This window comes from Numenius arquata, chromosome 9 (assembly GCF_964106895.1).
Source record: "Numenius arquata chromosome 9, bNumArq3.hap1.1, whole genome shotgun sequence".
NCBI classification, from domain to species: Eukaryota; Metazoa; Chordata; class Aves; order Charadriiformes; family Scolopacidae; genus Numenius; species Numenius arquata.
This window is the reverse complement of record NC_133584.1, coordinates 10,406,306-10,412,558: the sequence shown is the minus strand read 5'-3', so window position 1 is coordinate 10,412,558 and position 6,253 is coordinate 10,406,306.

The window sequence follows — 6,253 nt, the reverse complement described above, 5'->3', positions numbered from 1 at the left end:
CTGCAGCCACCTCTGCTCCAGGTGATGCCAAAGAATGCAGGCACTGGGACTGCTCCAGGAGTGGTTCCTCCCGTCCCACGCCTCTGCCAGGCACTGGGGTCCCCTCTGCCTGTCCCCCCCCGGGGCTCGCTCTCATCTCCCACCCTCACGCCCCAATTAAACTTTCATCGGAGCCTGTCATAGGCTGTGTTTTTCTGTTCGCTGTATAAGCAGCATGAATGTTTAATGCCTGACACAGAGGTATATAAAGCTGACGGCAGCTCTGTGAGGGTTGGCTCCAGGCACGGTGCAGGAGCCGGGGGTAATTTCCAGCTGCAGCTCCCCCTGCACTGGCTGATGACAAGTGGGATGGAGTCTGGGCTGCGAGGGCTGGGTGGAAATTGCGTAGCTCAAGAAAAAAAACAAAACAGAACAGATTTAGCAGATGCCTGTAAAGTTGAGGAAATTCACTGAAGAGATGAGCTGGAGAAAGGCAAAACCATGCAGTGATGTTCCCTCGACTTCTGCCGCTTGCTGCAGCCAGGCTGGCGTTCAGGGGCAGGGCTCAGGCGCTGCCTGGCTGAGCTGGGGAAACCCACTGGTTTCCTGCTTCTGGGGTTATGGAAATCTCATGGTTTGTTTTCTTCTCTTTCGGTCTGTGGGAACGCACCGGCCCAGGGTATCTGTCTGAGTTTCAGTGGAAAAAACGTGAGGTTGAGCCGATGTTAACGAGCTGAGCCTGGCGCACCGGAGAGCAGCTCTGGGTTTCCCCGGGTGTGTCTGTGCTCAGTCCGTCTAGGGCAGCCGTGCTGTCCGGCTCTGACAGCTCTGCAGGGTCAGCTGGAACTGCTTGGCTTAAATCTGTGAAAACAGAAGCTATCCGGGCCAGCCTGCACGTGAGACACCAAACGCCCAGTTTTTTCTTCCAGCTGAAGGAGCTGTGGCTTTACTTGGTAAAAAGCTCTGCTCTCTTTCTCAGTGCTACACAGGCTCCAGTCCTTTTACTTCCTAAAAACTGACATAAAATCCCTCTTCCCCGTTGCCTCTATTGGAGTAGAACTTCCTTATAGAAAAGGTAGAGTATCCATCAGGTTCCCAACAAATTGAGTGGGAACCACACAGATCTGCTTGGGAGAAGGCTGGGGAAGAGCTGGGTGGGAGCATCGTGCTGGGCGCGCTGGGGTGAGCACCACCACGTGCTGGTGAGGTGAGAGCTCTCACACAGAAACTCCTCCGTGTGCAGGGGAGGTTTGCGGCAGCAGCTCTACACTGCCCTGCTACCAACGGCCGTGGCTGCCAGAGTGCTTATAGATGGGGAGAAGCAAAGAAAATTAAGGCTAACCTTTTCTTCTCATTTGTACATTCCCGGATGTGGGGAGCAGAGGACAATCCCGGCTGCAGTCAATGGGAGTTGTGTTCTTGAGCCCCAAGAACTGAATTTGGCTTGAAAGAAAGATGCCCCTTAGGAGCTGGGCTGTAACAGCAAAGTGTACCCTGCTGAGTCCATCCCCGCTTCGTTTAATTGCCTCCCTAAGATGCATGAGGGCACAAAAGGAGTTTGACCTGGAAAATCAGGCAATCAGTCCTTCCCTCCCCAATAAACACTGGCTTATGTCATGAGTCAATTCATTATTAGCTCTTGTCATTTCTTCAGATTTTTGACATCAGGAGAATAGATTTACCTATGGATTTGTAAACAGAATAAAATAGACCAATCCTACCCCACATTTGTAAGTAAACTGGGATGGAGCAGGCTAGTGCAAACCAGACTGTGTCTTTCCAGGGGTTAGAAATCAGGGTGTGGGACAAGCAGCCTTTCCAGATTTAGAGAGTTCACCAAATTCGGATATTTTATGGCAGAGGGGAATGAACCTGGCTCTGCAGAACTGGTCATTGCTGGGACCAAGCACCTGCTCCTAAGAAATGGGTGGAAGCGTCACTACCCAGCTCTCCTCTCTATGCAGATGGCTTCCCAGTGAGCCGTGCTCTTCTGGAGACATCAGGTGAAACGCCAGAGCAGTTGCTGTGCTGGGGAACAGCGTCCTGTACCCAGCTCTCGTGTTTTCCATCAGGAATGGTATCAGCCTGTCTGTAATGTGCTTGACATGGTGCCTTCCCGCAGAATGCCGGACTGAAATGTGGTTTTGCCCATCAAGTCCACATAACTTTTGGTGCTGGTGGTGATGACAAATTCAGGCAGCAGGGCAGCGAACAGCCCAGGACCTGGCCGCAGGAGGCAGACCCTCCCTGCCTGGTTCAGCAGTTGGTCTGTGAAACTGGCAGGAGGACGTGGCACAGGACACCCCATCCCTTGGCTGCCTGCAACATCCACACCACCCCGTCCCTTCCTGTCCCTGTCGAGGGGCTGGTTCCCCTCTCCCCGTTTCCCACCTCCATCCAGGCTGGGTCCTTTGCATGCCTGCCTGGTGCCTCCCAGGGAGAGGATGAAGTCCAACCTCAGAGCGATGGCAGCTGAGCAACACCCCTGTCCATGTGCCACCACCAGGCCAGAGGGAACATGGACCTACACCTCTCAGCCTCTGATGGGAACAATGACCAGCGGCAAAAATAATGCAGTTAAGTTAATGCAACTTTGCATTTCCACGGCAGCTTCTGTCTCCAGATGTCAAAGCCCTTTCCCTGGAGAGACAAGTGAATATTGGCCCAAGGGGAGAAATCCCCACTTGCATCAACAGGGCTTTGGTGCAGATCTCTTCTGACTTCTCCATGATGTAGGTAAATGCTTTGAGGCATCAGAGGGGAAGCTGTGAAGCTTAATTTCATCCTAGCACAATCTCAGCTCTGCAATATCTCAGAGAGGAGAGGCTCCTCGCTGGGGCAGCGGTGCTGGCATTTCTACAGCTGCAGACAGCGCTGAGCATCCCTCCTGTGCCAGGCATCCCTCGTCCCGCAGCTCCCCAGGCCGGGCTGTAGGGCGTCTGGCCTCGTTAGCGTTGTCCCTGCCACACTGGTGCCTGAGCTGCTCCACAGCGCGGGGCCCTGCTGAGGTCTGCCATTTCTTGGCTGTGCTTTATAGAGCTACCTCCACAGATTTCAGTGTGGGCATACGGCTTGTGAGGTTGCAGGGGAGTCAGCTAAGTCTGTTGTTTACGCTGTTTCCAAATGAGAAATGATCTCTGCTTGGGGTAGTAACTTTGACAAGAAAACCCGCTAAGGTGGGTGTGCTTTAGAAGGGGCCACTATCGGAGCCAGCAGCGCGACCTCCGTCATCCCTGCTCAGGGGGTCACAGCAGTGGGGTGTAAAACAGGTCCAGAGAGCGTGGTGAGCTCCACATCTACAACACAGTACTCCTCCACTCACCCCTGCATCAGCATCCTGGGTCAGTGGTTTAATTCTGGTACACACCCTTGTGCATATATATATATATATATTTGTGTTTATATGGATGTGCATACACATACAGACACGCGTGCACACTAACTTTTTATTGGGATATGAAAATATTTGCTTTTTCAAGAACCTTCAAAATATGTTTGTGTATTTCTTTATTTCTTCTTACTACACAATTTTTGTAGTTTTTTAAATCATGAAATATGCTAGTCTAGAAATGAAACAGGGAAAACTTCTCTAGCTGATGCACACAGATTACGAGTGAGCCATGGGGTACGTGCTGGTGCTGCTCCAGGAGTCCCAGCTGAGCGGGTCCTGCTTGCTCTGCCTGTTACTTTCAGCTGGTCAAACACAAAAATATTGTCTCGATTTTATTTTGCTTGTAAGAATTTGTTATGTTTGCCTTAGAAACTGGGTATAAATGAAAATAACAGCTGGCCTCGTGCTGGTTGAGTGGAGCGGGATGCGGGGGGAGTGGTGGAGCTGGGCTGTTTGTGAGGTGACCCCCCATGATAAAACCTGGAGCCCGAGTCAGGGGCTGCTCTCTCCTGCACAGCAGAAGGGATGGAGATGGGTTTATGCCCTGTGCTGAGGCAGGTCTGTGCAACTCTGTATTTTACATATATGGGCCAGCTCCTTCTTCAGGACTGGCAAGGACCACTCTGAAAGACGCAGGCAGGGGAGCAGTCTGTACGTCTGACCTGGTCGCCAGAGCTGCCACAGAACTGCGAAGCCGAGCAGCTTCACAGAACATCAGGAAGAAGAAAGATGAAACATTATTCCTCATTATTTGCTATATAGTAAATAATGCCATGAGATGTAATACAAATTATGCGTTAAGAAGATACATTAAGAAGAATATGAATATTAATTAAGAAGAAAATGATGAAAAAAGTTTGGGGTCGGGGCAACTTGCAGTAGTCCTTAGGCGTTGTTAAAATCTAGGGAGATAGAGTTCAGCGTGGGGAGGCAGCGTGGGAGCTGCTTTGTGACGGGGTTTGCGGAGTAGGGGCAGAGCTGACAAACCTTGTACAAAAAAAACCACAGCAACGTTTTGCCATTCGTAGTAAAAGTATAAAAAAATGGCATAAGAGTCAGTGAGGTCATCTGGCAAGTTGCTAGAGGTTGAAGGAGATAGTTTTCAGAGGCAAGTCCTAAGAGGCACCTGTGCCTGGTTTCCACAGCAGGTGACTGGATGGGTGCTGGTGGGATTGCTCCTCGCCTGCAGCTGGGTGGAAGGAGGCTGCAGCCCCTGCAGATGAGTGGGGAAGTGGCCGTCCCCCTGTCCACCTCCTCTCTGCTCTGAATGTTATTTCCACAGCCTGTAAGGAGCACCTCATTTCCAAGGCACCTACATAATCCCCTGGAGATAGTGTTTGGTGGCGTGATGCTCTTCTGATCAATCTGTCCATGTCTGGGCTGGCTCAGCTGTACCTGAGGTGAGTGATTTGGTTGCTTTAACTGACTTGCAGAAGTTTATGGGTGGAGCCCCTCTGATATGAGGACAGGCTGAGAGAATTGGGATTGTTCAGCCTAGAGAAGAGAAGGCTCCAGGGAGACCTTAGAGCCCCTTCCAGTCCCTAAAGGGGCTACAGGAAAGATGGGGAGGGACTCTTTATCAGGGAGTGTAGCAGTGGGATGAGGGGGAATGGTTTTAAACTGAAAGAGGGGAGATTTAGATTAGATATTAGGAAAAAATTCTTGACTGTGAGGATGGTGAGACACTGGCCCAGGTTGTCCAGAGAAGCTGTGGCTGCCCCATCCCCGGAGGTGTTCAAGGCCAGGTTGGATGGGGCTTTGAGCAACCTGCTCTTGTGGGAGGTGTCCCTGCCCATGGCAAGGGGGCTGGAACTAGATGATCTTTGATGTCCCTTCCAACTCTAACCATTCTATGATTCTATGCCTTGTAAGCCTGTTTGTGGTATTATTACATTGCTGCCCTTTGCGAAAGGTTTTGACTTTGTTTATTTGTATTGTTTGATGACAACAAGTTTGCCGGGCTGTCTTCTGGGCAGGGTTCTTCATGCTTCTGGCCATGAGGCTTTGGGAGGATGCAGTGCAATGTGAAAGGTGCCTCTAGGAAATGCTCTTTGCCTTGGTGCATTGCAGAGGGTTGTTCAGTAGCACCAAGCCAGGCTGCCTCCCTTGGGCAAGCAGGAGGGAGAGTGTTGCATCTCTCCTCCATCCTGTTCTCTGCGTGCAGTTCTTCAACCGAGATTGTGAAGCCCCCAGCTACAGTGGTCGCATGAGGAAGTGAGGGCTTTTGGGACCTCAGAGAGTTACCATTTGGTTTGTTGAAACTAAAAAAAGCCCAACAAGAACTTTATGGACAGAAATGATGACTTGAGACGTGTGTGCTGCTAGGTTAAAGTGTTAGTGGTGGGTTCAGGTGTCTGGGTTTTGTCCCGCAAGCACTTGCTATAGTGTTGTGTTCCTTCTGAGCATTGCGCTTCTGAGATGTAGCCTGGTGTGTGTTATGAGCAAAGCACCGACATTTTTTCCTCGTTTGAAGTTTGTAGATTTGCTGGGCATCCTTGTTCTCCACTGCCCTGATGCATCCTTGCCTTCACAAGGGCTAAAGGTGCTGGTGATAGTCTGTGCCTCTATTGCAACCCATTTCTTTTACTTCCCAGATCCAGTTCAACGCTATTGATATTCCTACTTTTCTTCATACCAGCTACTTTTCAAATAACTCACTGGAAAAAAGGCAGATGTCTTCATATAAGGTCTTACCCCAAGGGAGAGAAGGTGTTTTCATCTATACATTACCAAATAGCACGTCTGCTTTTGTTTACTGTGTGTGCCATATTGATGTTTGTTTGAAAACTTAACTTTTTTACACTTCTTTAGAGCTAATAATTTACAAGTTAGCACGTCTGGTGCTGCTGGATGAAGTGGTGATGAACCTCTTTGCTTGAAATG